The sequence below is a fragment of the Schistocerca piceifrons genome, chromosome 11 (assembly GCF_021461385.2).
Source record: "Schistocerca piceifrons isolate TAMUIC-IGC-003096 chromosome 11, iqSchPice1.1, whole genome shotgun sequence".
Lineage (NCBI taxonomy): Eukaryota > Metazoa > Arthropoda > Insecta > Orthoptera > Acrididae > Schistocerca > Schistocerca piceifrons.
The window spans coordinates 59862856-59885933 of record NC_060148.1 but is presented as its reverse complement, the minus strand read 5'-3'; the positions used below and the strand labels follow the sequence as shown (position 1 = coordinate 59885933).

Genomic DNA, 23078 nt, shown 5'->3' with positions numbered 1-23078 from the left:
GCAAACACTGCCATTAGAATGTTCTCCACACACCAAAATGTTCCAATAAAAATTTCTGTAATAGGGCAGAAATGTGCCAGCAACATAACAAATATTTCAAGTTTCTTGGATTGGCCATTTCCTGCAACATCTGTATCAATTACGAGACCACAAGATACGAAAGGATTTAGTGAAACACAGAAATTTTGACTCCCAACATGTCAATGACATGCAAAAGAATGGAAAAGTGCAATTCAACAGTTGAAGGAAATGAGCCACTTCTAATTTTCTTTTTACATTAAAATTTATATGTAAACACTAAACCTAAAATCAACATTGGTAAGCCAACATATCAGTACACACAGCAACAATGGCTTGTTAACACAAGCAAGATGCACTTGGGTAATTAAATTCATTAATTTTCAGCATGCAAAAGGCATTTTAACTGAAACAAATATTTTTTGCTGGTTCAAAGGAAAGTAATTTATATTAAAACCATCACATACTTCTGCATCTCCTATGAACATTGCTGGACCTGTTCCATAATGGGACATGAAAGGAGGGACCTGAATCCACATTCCTTTCATTTATCATCTCTAATTAATATCAGCATTTCCATCAATGAAACCTGACAGTTTCACATTGTAAATAGTCTGCAAACACCTCAATAACTACAAGGCCCGTCTAAAAAGTATCTGACCTTCGGCCAGAAAAAATATTTCTAACACCTGACGGGGTTGGGACCCTAATCCCCTTCAAAGTAGGCCCCTTGTGCTTGCACACACTTTGCCATCGATCCTTTCACTGCCAGAAACACCTCTGGAAGTCTTTTGGAATGGTGTTCAGCTCCGTCGTCTTGTTCCACATTATCTCTTCTTTACTCTCAAATGGGATCCTTTCAGTGGTGTCTTCAATTTTGGAAACAACCAGAAGTCACAAGGAGCCATGTCTGGAGAGTGGGGAGGTTGGCGAACTGGCTTTAATTCCACATTTGGCAGAGAAATTTTGGATCAAATAGGATGAATGTGCGGGGGTATTGTGATACAGTTGCCAGTTTTTCACAGTCCATGTTGGACTTTTGCGCTGAATGCGCCATGGAGTCACTGGAAAACATTGATAGTACTCCTTTGTCACTGTTTGTCCTTCCGGTGTGTATTCGTAATGCTGACTGTCTTCTTCGAAGTCTGTGGAATTGTGCATCACCTTGATTTTGCTTTGCACCTGCCACACTTTCTTCAGCCTTGGAGACTCAGGATGCTTCCATTGTGATGATTGTCTTGTTTCTGGGTCATACCCGTACACCCATAACTCATCTCCAGTTATCACAGTGTTCAGACAGCCAGGATCAGTGTAGGTGGTGTCCAGAAGATATTGCGCAACGTCAAAAAGGAGGTCTTTTGTTCAGGCGACAACAACTTGGACATGAATTTCGCAGCTACTCTGTGCATATTCAAATCATCCAAAATTGCATGTGCAGAATCTTTACTCACTCCAGCCTCTCGGGCAATCTCCCACACGGTCAAATGATTATGTGCCCTCATCAAATTTTGCACCCTTTCAACAGCTGCACTCCAAGCATTTTGGGGCCTGTCTGAACAATGGTCACTCTCCACTGATGTGAAGCCATTTTTGAATTGGTCGAACCACTCCTTAATTTGTTTTACATCCATCGCATCTTCTCCGAATACCTGCTGAATCTTACAAATTGTTTCGCTTTGAGAATCACCAAGCTTTTGACAAAACTGAAGCAGTATCTTTGCTCAAATCAAAAGTCTGATACTTTTAGGCAGACTTCTTAATATTTTTACCTGCTTCAATACACCCATTCTTCAAAGTGGAAGTGTGAATGGCCACGACAATAGTTGCAATGGGCAGTGACTTGCCAGCGTGCATTGTGCAGTGTAGAGCTTCCTGCAGCACATCTTCGCCTTCTGCTAATACTGAGGGCAAGAGCTTCTCATGACTGCAAGCCGCGCCAGTTCCAGAAATGCGTGTTGTACCATGAGACACAGTAAAGACCACTGCCAGTTCTCAACCTGTAAGATCAAATGAAACAAAACACGGAATATTGTTATCTGTTCTCAACCTTTGATACACAGGTGCAATAAAATGTAAAAAAATGAAAGACGAGGCAAATTCCTATGCAATGATGTACATCATTAGCATGTGTTACACCATGACAGTGAACTTACACAAATAAGTACATTAATCAGAAAAAACATAACAATTAGCCCAGTCAACGAAGTCCATAAAGGTCGACTAGAAAAAAAAATTAGTCATCAATTTTTGCACAGTGCTGTAGCTATCTCCAGCTGACTGCAGGTGATGGGGCGATGCACAGTAGCAAGGAAAGGATACAACGTGACACTTCAGCCACTAGTGTCATTCTGCCACTTCAGTCTGTTTCACACATTGCTTTGAACGTGTGGTGGTGGTGATCTCTTCTCCAGTGTACTTGTGTGGCCAATTACATTACTTGCGAAATGTTCACTACGGCTGACAGATGAGAAAAGCACCAAGTGTTATCGAGCAAGAAAGAGCTATTGTGCTCCGAGTGTATAATCCTATAAAAGAGAGGTAAAAGTAGACAACTTGCCACGACGTGGTGCTCGTCCCAACACTGTCTACAGACAAGAGTGACTGCGTACTGAGCATCGTATATAAAGCAAAACTATTGTGTCTATTAAAGCCAGTGGGTCAGCATCTTTTAAATCTCCAGGGAAGTGACGCAGTCTTATGAAGGAAGTAAGTGATCTGGACAATTTCTCTGAGAACATTTTACATTAGAAAATATTTGTATGTTTTCGAGAGGTGAATATCCAATTGCAAACAATTCAATTTCACAAATGAACGAGAACTTTGATTTTAACTGCAGTCTACATCTACATCCATACTCCGCAAGCCACCTGACGGTGTGTGGCGGAGGGTACCCTGAGTACCTCTATTGGTTCTCCCTTCTATTCCAGTCTCTTATTGTTCATGGAAAGAAAGATTGTCGGTATGCCTCTGTGTGGGCTCTAATCTCTCTGATTTTATCCTCATGGTCTCTTCGCAAGATATACGTAGGAGGGAGCAATATACTGCTCGACTCTTCGGCGAAGGTATGTTCTCGAAACTTCAACAAAAGCCCGTACCGAGCTACTGAGCGTCTCTCCTGCAGAGTCTTCCACTGGAGTTTATCTGTCATCTCCGTAATGCTTTCGCGATTACTAAATGATCCTGTAACGAAGCGCGCTGCTCTCCGTTGGATCTTCTCTACCTCTTCTATCAACCCTATCTGGTACAGATCCCACACTGCTGAGCAATATCCAAGCAGTGGGCGAACAAGCGTACTGTAACCTACTTCCTTTGTTTTCGGATTGCATTTCCTTAGGATTCTTCTAATGAGTCTCAGTCTGGCATCTGCTTTACCGACGATCAACTTCATATGATCATTCCATTTTAAATCACCCCTAATGCGTACTCCCAGATAATTTATGGAATTAACTGCTTCCAGTTGCTGACCATTTTGTAGCTAAATGATAAGGGATCTATCTTTTTATGTATTCGCAGCACATTACACTTTTTTACACTGAGATTCAATTGCCATTCCCTGCACCATGCGTCAATTCGCTGCAGATCATCCTATATTTCAGTACAATTTTCCATTGTTACAACCTCTCGATACACCACAGCATAATCTGCAAAAAGCCTCGGAGAACTCCCCACGTCATCCACAAGGTCATTTATGTATATTGTGAATAGCAACGGTCCTATGACACTCCCCTGCGGCACACCTGAAATCACTCTTACTTCGGAAGACTTCTCTCCATTGAGAATGACATGCTGCGTTCTGTTACCTAGGAACTCTTCAATCCAATCACATAATTGGTCTGATAGTCCATATGCTCTTACTTTGTTCATTAAGTGACTGTGGGGAACTGTATCGAACGCCTTGCGGAAGTCAAGGAACACGACATCTACCTGTAAACCCGTGTCTATGACCCTCTGAGTCTCGTGGACGAATAGCGCGATGGACAACACTACGAATATTAAAGGCCACGGAGGGAAGTGATACTGCGGTTGCAACTGCAGGACAGTGTTTTTACTAAGAATGCAGGAGATTCTTGACAGTGGAACAAATCACACTTATTATATCGACAAAACGTATATGAACCAGAACTGTGCAAGGTCAGTGTGCTGGAAAATGAGTGATGGATTTGGTAGTCTTAAAAGTTCCAGTAGATAAAGGCAGTTTACTTACTATTGTAGATGAAGTGTCAGCAGATACACAGTTTTTTCCTAAGAGTAAACTGGTATTTAATGCTTCAAAGTCAAAGAGCTCTGACGATTACCACAGTGAAATGACGAACAATCCTTCACAAAACAGTTATTACCATACCTCTGCCCAAATTCAGTTATTGTAATCAGTAATGCCATGCCAGTGTCCACTAAATGCAAATCAATGAAGTTTCATGTATCCGTTACTGAGTAATAACATCCCTCACAATCTGTCACAAACCAGAAAAGAAATGATGCCGATTGTGAACGCAAATAAGCCAGTTTGTCGTACCTAGATAAGATCACTAAACAACGCGGGCACCAAGTATTCGTATTACCACCGTATCATTACGATTACATTCCCACAAAGCTTACATTGCAGAAAAGAATAATACCTTTAAACTGCAGATGTCTAGTCTTACGCATGCAGCAATCTAGAGCATCATGATTTCTGCACGGAGAGTGTGAGGCATGCAGAAAGTTGCAGACAGAGAACTAGCAATAAGATATTAGTAGGACTATTAGGGAACCTTTTGTACTAAACCACCACGAGCCAGATTCGCCGCAGTCCGACAGCGATGAAGGTGGTGTCTATTTACTGGCTCAAAGTTGGCAAGTACTAAATTCATTGCTTTGTCCGTGTAGCAGTTTGATCTGTTGTGTTACATGTTAGTAGCTATTAACCCATCTTTGAAACAATGATTAAGTAATCTTATATTTTATTTACGCAGAGGCAAATAGTGATCTCCAGTAGCTATCTTAAGTGTACGTGGTAATTTGACATTTCAAAAATCTGTCATTTTTAACTTTGACAAACTATGAAAGTTGAAGGTGAGTTAGATGAGCAGTTCAGTTCATAAAGTTGACTAGAATGTATAAAGCACAAGTTTATGATCAACAGTTAACATTATTTCAAAATAGGTTATGTTAATATCTCACACTTTGGTGTTATTACACACTGATTAATGGTGTTTCTCTTTATTAATTCCCCATATGTACTTCACATGACTTCCTGTCTTGGCTGATCCAGGTATGCTTTGCTAAAATGTCATTTGTAATTTCTGCAGAGTCAAGGTGTTCACTCAACTAAATTTAACTTCCACAGTTCAAATCATTTCAGTGTACGTTTGTTTTCTTGCCATCTGTGGGTGTTCTGAAATAGTGGTGGAAAATTGCGTTGTCTACAAAATTGCTTACTATATACACTGATCTGAGCAGCAACTGGGGTGTTCCTAGCAATATAAATGAAAAATTTAATGATACCTTGTCACACATTTCCAGCTGGTCTACCACAATTTGAGCAGAGTGCTCCTTCCTTAGGAAGTGTCACCATCTATGCTGTTTCGCCTCGATAAAAAGTATTGCGTGTAATCATACAGACTGTATCGAAAGCAGCAGACCAAAAATAGATTATAATCTACAAAAACAGCAGAGCAAAACTACTCATTTATGTCTGAAGTATGATATTAAAGTAGAAGTAGAATATTTATTACTGAAGTCCATGTCATGTAGTAAGATGGCCCAATTTTCAGCCGTTCAGAATCAAAATTCAAGAAACCTGTAACAAATGGGTAGTTTTGACAACGATGTTTTAAAGCAGTCTTTGTGAATGGTGACTACCCAACATCACAAAAACTTGTCGCAATTATGCACGGCTCCAAAGGTCGCACTTCGTCAATGCAAAGAATTTTACAATACTTTTGTTTCAATTGTGTTAAGAGGAGAATTTTAGTTGAAAGAAAGGACACAGGTGTAACACAACCCACTACATCACTTATACAGACGCACAATAAATAAGGAGTAAATTCAACAGTGTATTACCTTAATAAACGTGTGATCAAAATCATTCCTGGAACACCTGCATAAAAATGAGTGATGGGACTGGCAGTTTTAAAGTTCCCATAGGAATAGGTTCTGATAATTATTTGGTATGATAGCTCCTCTTCTGGTTTTGTTCTTGAGTGCAAACTACTACTACTACTACTACTACTACTACTACTACCACCACCACCACCACTACCACTAATAATAAAAGCACTGACTACCATTTGGAAATGAACGCAGTGGTTTCATGAAGTTGTACACTGAACAATTCTTGGCATACATTGCTTCGAAGGTGGTCATTGCCAGTTGTTAAGCTGGTGTTACAGAGAAAACATCAAACACCAGGAAAGTGGGTATTTTACCCTGGCTTAAAAATAAAAATATTTTGTACAGTATAAATTTTACTCATGCCAAACTACTGAAGCTCATTAATTTATACAAGTCCCGCAACGAAACAAACAGACTTTACTTTCTTGCACGTGGTTGTGGTCACATAGTTTTGCGTTAACCACATACCACTGTCAGTATAATCAAACAGAATTAATTTATCAAAGGTTAAAGGCTATGTGGGGTGGGGTGTGTTGGGGGGTTGGAGGGGAGAGGAATTTAAGGTAGCTGACACAATCACTTGTGCATGAAGAAACATACGTCCTCCCTTCAGCATGTGGCATGCTGAAATTCTTCAAAAATGTTTGTCAACATTTCAATTGTCTACATAGTATATGTGAACTTCTTAGTCTCTACTGATAAGGAATTTGTATCCTATGGAGTATGCAAACTAATGTTCAACAGATTGCCGAAGGATATGTTAATCTTTTCCCAGCGAGTTTTATTCTCTAATAACTTTAGAGACTGCTCTGGATAAATTTGTCAAAAACTCGGGTATTTCCACAGGTCAACACCTGTCATTTTCAAGGCACAAATTGTAAAATTCCTTAAAATGTCAGGGACAGTTATTTGCCTAGACATTAGTGGTTTCTGATGTTATCGGTCAGCATTTACTCACATTATTCGCAAAAGGTGGCTAACTGGTGCTTGTTCCAAAGATTATAGATTTGGTCTCACTGTAATGTAGAACAAGTTTGTCATAATGCCTGCTCACAGTGAAAAATACAACATACTGAACGTTTTTATGATAAGTCTTTACATTAGTCTTTTTACACAGAGTGATTACAGTTTAACTACAGTGAAAGACACCTACATACATGCCTTACACACATTTTTTAAGAATTCCTATCATAGAAGATAGAGTAAGGAAAAACAAACCTATGTTTTTGGGATCTGTAAACTTACAGGAAGCTTTCCACAATTCTGACTGGAATACTTTCTTTGAAGTTCTGAAGATAGCAGAGGTAAAATATAGAGAGCGAAAGCCTATTTACAACTTTTACAGAAATCAGACGGCACTTGTAAAATTGAGGGGCATGAAAATAAATCAGTGGTTGAGAAGGGACTGAGAAAGGGTTGTAGCCCATCCCTGATGTTATCCAATCTGTACACTAAACAAGCAGTAAAAGAAACCAAACAAAAATTTGGAGTAGGAATTAAAGTTCAGGGAGAAGCATGAAAAACTCTGAAATTTGCCAAAGGTATTGTAATTCTGTCAGACAGCAAAGGTCTTTGAAGAGCATTTCAACAAAATGAACAGTGTCTTGAAAGGAGGATATAAGATGATGAACAAAATCAAAACGAGGATGAGGGCATGTAGTCAAATAAAATGATGCTGAGGGAATTAGATTAGGAAATAACACAGTAGTAAATGAGTTTTGCTATTTGGGAAGCAAAATTACAGATGATGGTCACAGTAGAAAGGATACAAAATGTAGACTGGCGACGGCAAGAAAGCGTTTCTGAAGAAGAGAAAATTGTTAACATCGAGTATAGATTTAAGTGTCAGGAAGCCCTTTCTGAAAGTATTTGTACAGAGTGTAGCCATGTATATAACCGAAACAGACGATAAATAGTTTAGACAAGAGAATAGAAGCTTTCGAAATGTTATTCCACAGAAGAATGCTGAAGAATACATGGATAGATCACTTAACCCTAGGATGCATATACAGGGCCTCCGAGGCCCTTGTGTGTCTTCATTTTTTTTAAAAAAATCTAATTTTTTTGTTTGATTTCAAACTGCTTTCCAGTACTCTTTCACTAACACTGTGACATTCCTCCTATCAAGTCTGAATGAGATACCTTTTTCAGTTTTTTGTATAATTCAAAACGTTTACCCATACACCGTGAATGCATAAGCAGGGCTTCAGAAGCCCTCACACATTTATAAATGTTCTTTAGCCTATATTGTATTCAACACTGGTTTGGGAGCAGTTATTAACTCAACAATAACTGTAGTGGTATTTCCAGGAGTGCCAGCAGCAGCAGCTGTAGTAGTAATAGGATAACTAAAAAATAGTACACACTACTTTCACATATTGGCGATGTCTGTATCATTGATCTTTTTGCTATCAAAAATTTTATTATTGCGTAGTATTGTTATCCTGTGTTGCTCTTGTCAGCCTCATTGTTACTGTAGTTTGTTTGTTGCTGCAAGGCCCATATTGTTACGAGTATGACTCGTTTAGTGCTGCACAAGCTGCTGTTCGAGAGACACGCCTTTTGCTATGGCTTCGACACGCAAAGCAAGAGAGTCAGTACGTGCAAATGCAGCTAACTTTGAAAGTAGTGTGGCTCAGTGGTTTGAAGATGATTCTTGCGAGGAAGGAAATATTTTTGAAGATGCAAGAAGTGTAGAGTCAGTCAATGAACCCGCAGATGTGAATATTGAGGCAGATGACAGTCCTTCCGATAACATTACTTCAGAGTCTGAAAATGAAGAACCACCACAAAAAGATATAGAAGACCCCACACACATTAGTTGGAATGGAACGATTTGGAAATTAGATCCTCCTGCAACTTTTCGTACGCCTATCCATAATATTGTAAAGAAGGCACCTGGTCCAGCCCGTGGTTTGAAAACCTGTAAACCTAAGGATGCCTGGGACTATTTCATTTCCGAGGAAATACTAGAGGAAATCATCAACTGCACAAATATTGAAGGCAGAAGAGTGGCTGCTTTACATGGTAAAATGTGGAAAAACGTTTCGCTTGTTGAAATGGAGGGTTTTCTTGGTCTTTTACTGCTTTCTGGTGTTCAGAAGAGTTGGGATCTCCCTATTAGAGAATTATTCTTGGATGAAAAGGCAAATCCTACATATAAGGCCACCATGTCAGTAAATAGATTCAAGGATACAAGGAGAATGATTAGATTTGATGAAAGCGTCTACCATGACAGGCATACCCGTGAAGCTCGATCTGCAGATGACAAACTTGCAGCTGATCGCTATGTATAGGAACTATTTCTTGACAAGTGTAGAAATAGAATGATTCGCAATGATTCGCTCACAGTTGACGAACAGCTAGTCCCATTCCGTGAAAGATGCAGCTTCACCCTGTATATGCCCTCTAAACCAGCCAAGTATGGCATAGAAATATTTTGGTTATGTGATGCTACATCTTCATATGCTTTAGACGGAATTCTTTACACGGGAAGGAAGCCCCATGAACCTATTCAGAAAAATCTTTGATTGAATGTGGTGAAAGATCTTGCTAAATGCATTGAAGGATCATCAAAAAATATTACTTTTGACAACGTCTTTACTAGTGTGCAGCTGGCAGAAGAGATGCTTCAGAAGCAAATTACAGTGGTGGGAACACTCAAACAAAATAAACCAGAAATTCCTAATGAGATGAAACCATCTGCCTCAAGAGCGATTCATTCCTCTGTTTACATTTAGAGGTGACATTACAATGGTGAGTTATGCTCCCAAAAATAAAAAATCTGTAGTTCTCATTAGCGCAATGCATCAAGACAGAAACATTGATGAAACTCATGCAAAAAAGAGACCAGATATAATAAAGTTTATAACTCTGCGAGTGTGGACTAGATCAAATTGACTAGAAAATTTGTTATTACACTTGCAAGACACAAACAAGAAGATGGCCATTTGCATTATGGATGAATATGATGGACCTCGCAGCAACGAACAGTGAAATTTTATTTTCCACCCAACATCTGACATTCCATAGTGGAAGAAGTGATAAATGGCGTTTGCTCCTAAGAGACTTAGCAGAGGAATGGTAAGACCACTAATGGAACTTCGCATTCAGATCCCTAATCTTCCACAGAAAATCGTTGATGCTATGCAAAGATGTGGTGTTCAAAAAGATGTCATATTGCCGAACCAACTACCTGTTTCAGGAAAAAGAAGAAGATGCAATTATTGTCCATATAATAAACACAGGAAAAGTGTTATGACATGTATTAAGTGTAAAAGCAACATAGTGGCGTTCTTTGTGCTTCTTGTTTGTCACATGTTGAAAACAAAGAAAAATGCAATTTTATGTGAACAATGAATAATAACTTTTTGTCAAAATATTGCCTATATACATAATATTGTGAATAATGAGTATGTTTTAATTGAAGAAATTGGTTGTAATAAATATTATAAAATGTAAACTGCAACTTATAAGTGAATTAATAAAATTATTTGTATATGTTGTATGTAAAAGGATGTAACTAATAAAAATTCACTCTTATTAGAGTTTTTTTTAAAAAATTAATAAAATGTTAATCAGGCCCACCAGATCCTGTTACTGCATCTTAGGAATCTTTCAATATGACAAATTTGACAGAAAAATTTAACTCCAAAGAATGATTATATGAAAAGAGGAAAATTTTAAATTAGGGCAGGGCCTTGGAGGCCCTGCACATGCATTCATGTGTGTTTTCGGCACCATGCATCCTAGGGTTAACTAATGAGGAGGTACTGAGCAGAATTGGGGAGAAGAGGAATTTGTGGCACAACTTTACTAGAAGGGATCAGTTGGTAGGACATGTTCTGAGGCATCAAGGGATTACCAATTTAGTACTGGAGGGCAGCGTGGAGGGCAAAAATTGTAGAGGGAGAGTAAGAGATTAATACACTATACAGTGTGAGAAGGATGTAGGTTGCAGTAGTTATTCAGAGGTGAAGAGACTCGCACAGGATAGACTAGCATGGAGGGCTGCATAAAGCCAGTCTTCAGACTAAAGACTACAACACAGAGTAGAAGCAGCCTGGTATGGTAAGCACCTAAACGGCTCAAGCCACTGCAATCATTTAAGGCTTATTGTTGGTCCCACATGTTATTTTAATGATCCACGCCCAGAGAAACACAAATATAAATGAAATTTTCCCTCGGCAACATCAGATCATACTAGATAATCATCTGCTATGGTTTTACAGTGAGCCACACTTTACACTAGAAGGCTAAACATTACTTGATATCCACTTCCTACAATTAGTAGAATGTACATTTTTTTATCTGGAAATAGAAGAGATGAATAAATTAAGGGGAGACTTCTGTGGACGGACTGTAATAAAAACTTGCTACATTCTACTTAATTACTTTCTAGTTGGAGATTAAAATGGCATATGCTGAAAAATATAATTACATTTATAGATTTTTCTATGTCTAAGTTTGATTAATACATAAGATGTTATGTAGTACTACATGGTGTAAATACTTAAATTCTTTAGCTCGATCCTACCTCCACTTTCAAATCACTGCACAGCTCTTACAAAAAGCATTTATTTTAAGAAATTACTGCAATGAAACCAAGACAAAGTGGAATTGCATTTCTATTGATATTTTTCTCGATCATTAGATGACAAAAATATTAAGTTCTCTTTGCCTCGAAGGCACTTCCATTTCGATTTTTCTACTTTAACTCAAAGAAAAATGAGAGGATTTGGCATACCACCCTCCCCCCCCCCCCCCCCCACACCCGAACACTGCAGGACAGGTAAATGAATTTCTATCAACTGATGTATCAGATCCTGACACAGTTCAAACCAGTTTAAAGGATGAGGTGTGTGTGACTGTTTCAGTCTCCATTTGGTGGGCTTGTCTCCAGCAGCAAAAGATCCTCTCTTCTGCAACTGAAGGTTGAAGATAACAGGTGCTGCCAGAAGGGTTTCACCACTATCCTATTAGAGCCATCTTACAGAACAATGATTTCACAGTTGTGTTGGTTTTGTTTTCACATTGTTGTAACTAGTCGAATTTTGAAGCACATAAAAAATGTGTGGTTAATAGACTCGTGAACATCGACTTACATTTAGGAGAATTTCTTCACTAAACGAAGAACCAAAAAAGTACCTGAAAATTTTTCATATTGAAAAATGAGTTCTTATACATTTCAGTATCAGCTAAAGAACATTCAAGACAAAAATTTTGAATCAGAACATTTTTACAGGCGCATAACACAAGAAACAAAAATATCTAGAACAATGAACAAAGTTGAATTAGTGCACAGTCATTGTTTTGTACTGAACTCACTGACTCCAATTCATTATACACAAGCCCTTGCATTTTAAGTTTTACGAACATTTGTCCCTGACGAGAAAAGGAGTTTATCACACTTCTTTGACTCATCAGGAAGAGTTAAGTGTCATTTTGGATTATGTCTTTGTGCTCCTTCATCAAAGGCGATTCGTCCTTTTCGAGCCTTACAAAGTTCCTCAGGATGTTGCCCACTACTGTTCTTTTGTTAGTGATGCTGTACATTACAATACATTGCCATCTTGTAGAGATGCATTTTGCTCTCTCATGCATAGCCTGAATGAGTGCATAACAATGTGTGTGTGTGTGTGTGTGTGTGTGTGTGTGTGTGTGTGTGTGTGTGTGTGTGTGTGTGTGTGTGTGTGGGGGGGGGGGGGGGGGGGGGAGGAGTATGTACAAACGCAGGGAAAGATTATCTATGTCATAACTACACACAGTGGTTCACGTAATGTGGGAAATACTAGTACAGTTTAAGATATCAGAGAAAGCTTTCCAATAAATGACAACACACAAAGGAGAGAGTATCGTATTTACTCGAATCTAAGCCACACTTTTTTCCTGTTTTTGTAATCCAAAAAACCACCTGCGGCTTAGAATCGAGTGCAAAGTAAGCGGAAGTTCTGAAAAATGTTGGTAGGTGCTGCAACAACTAACTTCTGCCATCGAATATATGTATCACTATACAGGCATGCTTTGCAGGCACAAAGATAAATACTGGCGCCAAAACCTCTGCGTCAGTAAATAATTTTTTTTTAAAAAAGGTGAAACATTTGAGCCTGTCCTATGGAGGTGAACAACTCAAATGCTGAATTATTTTTACAGTCAGTTCTCCCCTGAGAATACACAAACAAATGCAGAATAACAGACAAGTCAACCATAGTATCACTATGGCCACTACTGTTTCAGCACATCTAATGTTTCCAAAGGATGGCAGAAGCCAAGTCACAAACAGTTTTTCTGACATCAGATCTGCTGATTTTCACCTACTAAGCCTAGAGGCAATTGAAATTTGTACAAATACAAACCCTATGTCAGACAAGAGCAGACAGTGTAGAAGATCAAGTTGTGGAATAAAGTTGATTGACATAGCTTTCAACAAAGAAGAGCTGCTTCATCACACATGACAAGCAGTTAAGGAAGTATTCCCAGTATTTTGCCTTCAAATGCGTATCTTTATTAACGTGAAACAATTTGAGCAGAGGGGAAGCGAAGACTCATTTTCTGATAAGGTGCTACCAACAGATGCCACACTCCTTAGCATGCACCTGTTTTTGTTCAATCAATCAAGTTCCTATTCATAAAATAAGGTTATTTTTGACACACTGAATCATACTTATTGAGAAGGTAACATGGGTAGTTACTGACCAAAACTTACCCTAACTCATGTGAAAAAGCTCCAGATTTAGAATTCAGTGTTCGCACATCACATAATGAACCAATCCATGAAGCCGAAAAGGATCTGCATTCAGTGCTATTTTCTACCACTTCTGCTATACCACCTGAAAGTAATGAAAAAAGTCCCTGTCAGGAACAACTGATCTGGAATGGATGTTATCTTTTCAGACACTAAAGCAAGTACAAATGAATTAGAGATATCAGTCCTTCAGTTTCAAAAGAATTTCACTAGCAATATGTAAGCCAAATGCATCAGCAGCTATACAGTGCAGAAGTATCAGGTCTATAAAAACTTGCTAGTTCTTTCAAATTTCATTGGAAATATTGTAAAGGACCAAGCTTCAAAGTTTTTTCCATGTTTTGTTATCAGATAATTCCAATAATGAATAAGCAAGAAGATTTTTAATTTGCACAGGGGTTGCTGGCTAGGGTATTCATTTTAGAAAAGGTTATCTGTGTTAAAGATTCAAGAAGGGGGATCTTTTAATCTTTCCATCTGTCAAATCCTGTCAGTTCTTGTTCATCAGACACTTTACACAGCATTTCTGGAGATCTTTAAAACATTATATTGCAATGTTTGGAAAGTTTAATTTAGGGCGGTACTTGCAAATCTTTTTTACTTCTAGCATTAGCAGGATACTACGAAAATCAAACCAGTCTACAACCGAGATTGCTAACAACGCATTCATGTGAAGCATCCTTGAAAACTGTTCAAGTGTGTGGGATCTGTACAACTTATGACTAACAAAGGACACTGAATTAAAAGACTGGCAAAACAAATGGTGAAAGATTTGTTTGATCCATGGGAGAGCGTTTGAGAGATGGTGGAAAAATGTACTGGCAGAAGCAGACAAACTATCCCATGAAAGATTATCTAGAAATTTACAGAACTAGCTTTCAGTGAAGCATCTACAGGGTGTATACGCGGACAAGGAAAAAATGCCTGGATTTCCCAGTTAAAACAACACTTTCTCCTGGCTGAAAATACAGTGACAGTATATTTTCCCTAGGAACCGTGAAACTTATGAATTCTTTGGATGGTTAATGTCTTGTACAACTGCGTAGAACCTCCTGGAACTATAGAAAACGATCCCCCTTGAAAGAAACATGTTTTGGAAAGCTCTTTGATGTACCGCAACATGTACACTGCATATTTTCGTGTTACAAAATTATAAATTTGAATTCCACGAAACACAGCAATTAGTTTCCAAAAACTGAAATCAGGATTGCACTCAATCTTAGTTCATGTCACATGATCTTGCCAGCCAATGACACCAGATATTCAGAGCATAGGATACATCATGTAGTCAGCCATTAGCAATATCCCTGCTTTACACGAACACACATATAGGAAAAGTTAATGGTTTAAATTAACATGCACAGTGTAGCTAGACGAAAAGCTAAACTTTCACATGTAATATAGCATTCACTGTGTGTGTGTGTGTGTGTGTGTGTGTGTGTGTGTGTGTGTGTGTGTGTGTGTGTGTGTGTGTGCGCGCGCGCGCGCGCGTTCCACTACATCAGACAAATGTGACAGTAAAATTTATTTACAATGTAATGTCTAGTCTTCTGGGCTAGAAATTTTTCCAAGTGGCTGGTCCTCAAAGTGTTAAGTTTTAAGTAAGAATCAAACACTGATTTAAGAAATTAAAAGCACATTTCCACATGTAACAATTCATATTGCATAAAATGAAATTTACTTTGAAAGTAACACTTATAACCACCATTCACAATACTTTCCTGCAACTGGTTAGAATTCATTTCAGCAGCTGTCAGAGTGCCACAAAATATGCGTTATTGCACATGTGCAGCTACAATCAAGTAGGAAGCTATGTTCATGCGTATACAGTATTAAGAGATCCTACATTACATCATAAACCATACTCTAATGCATAATTTGGCTTAAAGTGCACATTCGTATGTCCAGATTCAAACAAATAGGCCCAAACCTGTGGTTTCCAGAATGCAAATTGTCAGAGTACTAGTGTTGTATTGTATTATCTCATATTTGGTTCTATATTATGGCATAATCCCATACGTGCCATAAGAAAAAACATGCACTTGAAATTCAGCAAACAGTTGACACTAGCCAACAGTGTTTCAAACAAATTTACTGCCTCCGCAAAAAAGATTAATAAAAGCCCAATTTCTTTGGAAATTTGACATAAATAACTTCCTTTTTCTGTAAGGCAATTAATATTGAAATATTGAAAAAGCACATGACTCAATGTTACGTGACTCGTGTTACTTGCTACTTCTGGTTGGAAAAACATTTTTTCTGCAGAAAAATGAAAATATGACAATTGGCAAACAACAAACCTAACATTAACATTTCACTTTTCAAACTCTATGAAAGATTATACGAGCACAACATCTGGGAAAATGAACTGTAAATTCAATTCAAAGTCAGAATTGAAAATATCCTCGACATCAAGTGGATTGATTTTCTTTATAATTTCATCATATTTTACAGGCTATTTCCAGTAGTGACCAGCACACTCCAGTGCACTGATTAAGTAAGAATTTCCAAAAACTGCATGTACTTCTCTGGCATTGAATTTAACATATTATACTTTGTACCAGGCTCCAATTTTCACACTTTCTATAGTTTCTTCAGTATTATGATCTGCAGCATAAAATTCTTTGGAGATAGGAGTACTACAAACATATCTGCTTTCTTGTAGTGAAAACAATGAATGCTTTTAATGTGTGGTACTGATGGTGCCGAAGAAAATATTTCAGCCAGATTAAGTTTCACAGTGATTCCTTGAATTTCAACAATAGACACATGAAAAAAACCTGCATAGTCATGGTACTTGCACCTACCTGAGCTAACGTTGACACATCACCCACTATGAATTTTCACTTTTTACCACATTCCCACTGGCCATTTCGCAACTGCACAAATTCCATCTATGGCTCCTTTACCTTGGGATGTAGCAAATATGTTTCAATATATTTCCACATTATGAAATGACAAACTGAGGTGCAGCAGCAGTAAGTGAATATATTCATTTTTAAATTGTGAGGCAGGTCCATCTGACCAGATTGAAACTACTTTCACATTTTCAGGTACAGTTGACAGCACCTTGCTAATGCAAGCAATTGCAGCACTTGAGTCATAGCTTTATCCATAGCACTGAGTGACATATATGGTGACAAATGTGCTTTACTACGCTGCTGTTCTTGTATCCTATGTTGCCTCTGTTTTTAATTCTCTCCCTATTTTAGCTCTTTTTTTCTTCTAATATCAGTCCTTGCGTATGTTGACTCAACTGCAGAAACTTTTGTTTCTGCTTCTGCTGGATTTTTGAACTTCTTAAATTCTCCATAGTTTCCTTCACTCTAACTTTTCCCCCCTCCTCCTCTGTCTTTCTGCTGCTGCTGCTGCTGCTGCTAAGGGCATCCTATTCTTCTAATCTTAAAATAATATAACTGTGACTCAAGATTATGTGACTCACATAACACATTTAATTTTCTGTTTTTAAACTATTGGTTGACATTGGGAAATTTGTTGTAGTATTATTAGTTACACACTCACACCAAGAAGTAAATTACTGAACAAGATAAAGTTATCTCAAATCTATCTCTTGGTATAAAAACTTAATTACATGAAAGTGACTCATGTTACATTAAAGTTAATGCTGTTGTATTACATTGTTTACTCTAACCTGTAATTTACGTACTTCAGTTTTATACTCTTTATGCAATACATTAGGGTATGTAACAGTAATACAAATAATTCTTACCTGCCGATTAGTTAAAATGAAGGTCCAAAATCTCTAATAATTCACACTCCCACCAGACAAAAACATATGGCATTATAAAAATGGCTACAAAATGAGGAAAAGCAATAATGGTCACAAACCACTGTTGCCATACAGTAAAAAGTCCAGCCTTATCAAAAAATTTATAAAGTGCAAAATTTTTTAAACTTTTAAATATTGTAAGTGTGTCCTACTTTAATGGAATATTCCACACTGGAAGATTTAACTCTAAAACCTAGAGCATCGAGTAATCAGTATTTATCATGGATTGACTGCACTCACATCAGTCCGCTGAGCAAGCAGCATCAGACAAATTGTGAAGTGTTTCATTTCACAGGCAGGTTTATTTCTGTGGCGTTTTGCTTCAGTAAGAGAAACTTTGATATTTGGGAGAAATCTTACATCTATGTCTATATTCTGCAGGCCACTTTACAGTGTATGGTACTTTCAGTACTGGTCACTGACCCTTTTCCTGTTCCAATCGCATAGATTTGCAGCGAAGAACGATTGCTGGTAAGCCAGTGTGTGGGCTCTAATAACTAACTTTATCCTCATTGTGTTTTCACGAGAGATATTTAGGAGGCAGAAATATATTTGGCTGTCTCTTCTAGAAACACATCTCCTGAATTTTACCAGCAGACCATACAGTGACACGAACATCACCGAGTGTCTGCCAATGAAGCTGAATGAGCACAAGTGTGATACTTTCACATTTACTAAATGAACCTGTAATGAAACATACTGTTCTTCTTTAAATCTTTTCTATTTCCTCCATTAGTCCGATGAAGTAAGAATCGGAGACTCTTGAGGAACAGTCAAGTATTGGTTGAATGAGGGTATTTTAAGCTACTTCCTTTCTTGACAGACTACACTGCCTGAGAATTCATCCAACAAATCTCAGACAGCCATCTGCATTACCCATCATTAATTTTATTTCGTCATTCCACTTCAAATCACACTGTACGCATACTCCTACATACATTATGGAAGTAACTGCATCCAGTCAATGTTATGCAATTGAATAATCATACAATAAAATGTCTCCAGAATGAGATTTTCACTCTGCAGCGGAGTGTGTGCCGATATGAAACTTCCTGGCAGATTAAAACTGTGTGCCGGACAGAGACTAACTCGGGACCTTTGCCTTTCGCGGCAAGCTGTGAGGACGGGGCGTGAGTTGTGCTTGGGTAGCTCAGTTGGCAGAGCACTTGCCCACGAAAGGCAAAGGTCCTGAGAGAGTCTCGGTCTGGCACACAGTTTTAATCTGCCAGGAAATTTCATATCAGCGCACACTCTGCTGCAGACTGAAAATCATTCTGGAAACATCCCCCAGGCTGTGGCTAAGCCATGTCTCCAAAATATCCTTTCTTTCAGGAGTGCCAGTTCTGCATGGTTCGCAGGAGAGCGTGGTGAAGTTTGGAAGGTAGGAGACGAGGTACTGGCCGAAGTAAAGCTGTGAGGACAGGGCGTGAGTTGTGCTTGGGTAGCTCAGTTGGTAGAGCACTTGCCTATGAAAAGCAAAGGTCCCGAGTTCAAGTCTCAGTCCGGCACCCAGTTTTAATCTGCCAGGAAGTTTCAATAAAATGTCTTTCTGTATGTATTCGCAATATTTTGCGTTTGTTTACGTTGAGGGTCAATTGTCACAACCTGCTACAAGCATCAATACTCTGTAGGTCTTCCGGCAGTCTGCTACAATTTTGTATTGTTGAGAGTTTTCTGCATATGACAGCACCATCTGCAACAAGGCTCATGGGCCTTCCGACATCTAGTAGTTCATTTATATATAGTGTGAAAGTAACGTTCCTTTAACACTCCCATGGGGCACATTCAAATTTACTCTTACATCGGAATGCTCCTCTCAGATGAAAACAGCATGCTGTGTTCTGATGGCTAAAAAATCTAATTCAGTCACAGTTTGACATCCCGTACACTTATTTTATTCTTTAGGCGGTAATGTGCAACAATACCTAATGCCTTCTGAATGTCAACAAACGTGGAATAAATCTGGGTGTCCGTATCTGCTGCTTTCTGGGTTTCATGGATGAGCTGCGCAAGTTAGGTTTCACATGATCATTCTTTTTGGAACACATGTCGATTGCTACAGAGGAGATCTTCAGTCTCCATAAATTTCATAATACAAGAGCATAAAACACATTTCAAAATTCGACGAGAGACCAAATCACATGTAGGAGTATTGTTTTGAGAGTCTTTTCTATGACCCTTCTTGAAAATGGGAATAACTTACAGGGAAAGTTCTTTCACATATTCTTTGTACAATTTTACTGTTATGGTTCCATCAGGTACAGTTTCCTTTCCTCTGTTGAGCAATTTCAGTTTCTTTTCTATCCCTTGAGCACTTATTTTCATATCTGTGATTTTGTCATTTGTGCATCAATTAAACAGGAACTACATTGTGATCTTCCTCTGTGAAACAGTTTTGGAAAAGGACATAGCATTTCAGTCTTTACTGCGTCATTCTTTATTACAATCCCATTATGGTCAGATTGCCTGGAAATATGCTTCGATAAATTTACCGATTTGCTGCAGGACCACCACGTAAGATTCATTAAGTCAGTAGATAGAATTTTACTTTCGAATTCCTTCACTGAATGCTTCACGCAAAGCCCTCCCTATGTTAATTTTGGCATCATTTGGTTTGTCTGCGAGGGTTTGGCTACATTTAAATTTGCGGTGAAGCCCCCTTTGTTTTCGTAGCAGCTTTCTGACACAGCTATCTAACCACAGTGAGTCTTTTTCATCCCTCAATTTTGCCCAGCACATACCTGTCTAAAGTGTACCATATGACGCTCGAACTCTGTCCATTCACCCTCCACATCGTCAGTGCTGGTGATGAAATTTTCATGCTGACCTGCCTGGTAACCTGAAATGAGTCACAAAATTGCATCAGCGAAATACATGGCAAAAAGAACACTTAAAAATTTACATGAAAGCTACGAAATCCACCAAAATACAGGTTTTTCAGAATTTGAACCACCACAATTTATCTTATAATAAAGAGTAATGAAAATTTGGTGAGCAGGATTCTGACTGGTTTGATGTAGAAACTCTTGAGGTATCTGAATTTGTCACAAGATGAAGAATGTGGTAATCAATGTCAAAAGATCCCTCAGTCTCTTCGCTCAACCAATTCAATTGTTTTACAGCTGCCACAACTGCCATCAGGTATGGCATTTCCCAACTGATATATAATAAGGCTGTCGTGACATCAATTTTGTAGAAAGTAAGGTCCACAGAAGGTCTTACTTCACCTTTTAGGGTGAATCACCTAAAACTTGCACTGCAAATATTGCAGAAATGAAAAGTGATACTGATGTGCAGTTCTCACACAATGAATTGGTAGTCAGGGCCTCGGTACTGTTGGCCAATCGACATAATATTTATAAAGTATTTTTGTGTGAAAACATACTCTTTAAATGGAACAATGCTTATTGGCATTAAAGTAGGGAAAGCAGAATGTCAGTGGTGTCTTTCGCAGACTTCTAGTGTGAGCCATTTCTGAGTACGTATTTTAAAAAGTTCCCACACGGGCACTCTTATTGCAGTAATACATCGTTGCATTTTATCAGGTGTAGTTCGTATGTCCTTTTAGACAGTTTCTTTCAGCTTTCCCCACAAATGGAAGTCTACAGGTGTTAATTCTGGGGAACAGGCCAGTTAAGGTACAGGTCCTCTACACCCAATACTACAAATTGGAAATAATTCCTGAAGACATGATGTAGTGCTTCAAGCCACAATTGCCTTAAGGCAAGGAAAACTGCAATGCAGGTGTATCTCCCAATCAATCCTATAAGGTGTCATTGTGACCAATTTTCCATAAACTAAAATCCAATACCTGTACAGAAGGTCCTACTATATCATTACGGACCTCAACAATGTACATCAACAGGTTTCATTTGTAAGTACACGCTTTCACCTGAAAACCGAAGCCCTCAGTAGCACTTTGCATATAATCCTCACTGGCATGCATACAAACTTACAAGTTTTACAGCATCCTTCTGATAAAGGAATTCACGATATGCGCACCCTAATTGAAGTCAATTTGAAATTACACCTTCCACTTTGAAAGAAACAGCTTTTTCGAATACTAAAACTACCTTTGAGATAAATCTGTGCAAACAATTTTGGTCCAGTTGGGACAGCTCACTTAACACCAAAAATTGTGCAAATTAGTTTTCTTATGTAAATTTAAAGTTTAACTTTCTTCAATTTCTATTTTACAGGGTATCCTATACATATCACACACTTAAATAACCATTTTCAAAAGAACGGTGTGATGTAGCTTCTCACATGTACTCTGTGCTGGTTTCATCTGGGTCATTCCATGCCAAGTGGTCTAGAGGCTCCCACATGATCCTCATGGATTTTGATGCAATTTTGTATGAACATTCACACATGTTCTCAATGAACACTGGTGAAGCTTCAGTTTCAGAAATTCAATACTTTCGGAGATACAGTCACTTGTTTAAGAACATAGCACAGCTTTCTATAGTGTCTCCTTGAATTTTCAGCAACTTTGAGAGGAGACATCTCAAAAGTATTTGCATGAAAGAAACAAAACTTTGCCATCTTATACAACTTTTAGAGCTCTAAAGTAAAATAGTAAGTAAAGGATTTCTGAGCAATTTTCATATAGATAATTTAAGGCAAAGTTGGGCGAAAAAAGTGCTGTTTTTAAAAACATGCGAACTTTAGTTTTTTATATCTCCAAAAGTAATTGTGCGATGTACATGAAACTTTGCACACCATCACTCACCAACACAAGATCTTAGAATATAAATTTTCATTCTCCTATTGCTTTCCTTTATTTCACAAATCTAGGGTAAAGTTGATTTTTCAAAAAGTGCTAAAAATGGTATTTTTAGTCAAATTTTTCAAAAAGTGTTTTTCCCAAACTCTTCTAAACTATGGTCATTAGAAAGAGCATATTCTAAACTATCTAGTTTTGCAATGCAAGCATATAAGGCCCTAAAAAGTAGCATCTTCAAAGAGGTGCACTGTAAGTTTCAACACATTTTTCTGGCACTCAAATTATACCTGAAATCTTTTATTTTGCCTTGTATATGTTTATTAATGTCTGGGATAAGTGAAATAAGAAGTCCTGATGAATAGGACCTAGCTTAAGTCTGAATAGCAAAAGAATAAAAATAAAAACGTTATTTCGTAATTGTCACCCCCCCACCCTCTCACACACACACACACACACACACACACACACACACACACACACACACACACACACACACAAAATTATTATTAAGAATGAATGTAAATCTTAAAATTTATTTGCATAATCATCTAATTATTAGTTGCCTGTTTAATGAACAACACCAGCTTACTGATGGAAAAGAAGTGTATAAATGAGTTGCTATGGTCCATGGTGGTTTAACCACCGCTAGTTTCATTTCACCTGAGAAAACCAGCATTCCCATTCCCATAGGGGCCATGCCCGATAGC

At 38.1% G+C, this 23078-nt stretch overlaps 1 long non-coding RNA gene across 1 annotated transcript in view; it reads right to left on the bottom strand.

Annotated features, from left to right (window-relative positions):
- Positions 1–340: 340 nt before the first annotated feature.
- The window catches only part of LOC124720532, a 30468-nt gene continuing 7730 nt past the window's right edge, over positions 341–23078 (bottom strand). Inside the window, exons 2-4 of the long non-coding RNA XR_007006187.1 lie at positions 20387–20484; positions 13817–13940; positions 341–2015 (exon numbers count right to left, since the gene is read on the bottom strand). This is a non-coding gene — a long non-coding RNA (uncharacterized LOC124720532). The remainder of the gene's footprint in view (positions 2016–13816; positions 13941–20386; positions 20485–23078) is intronic.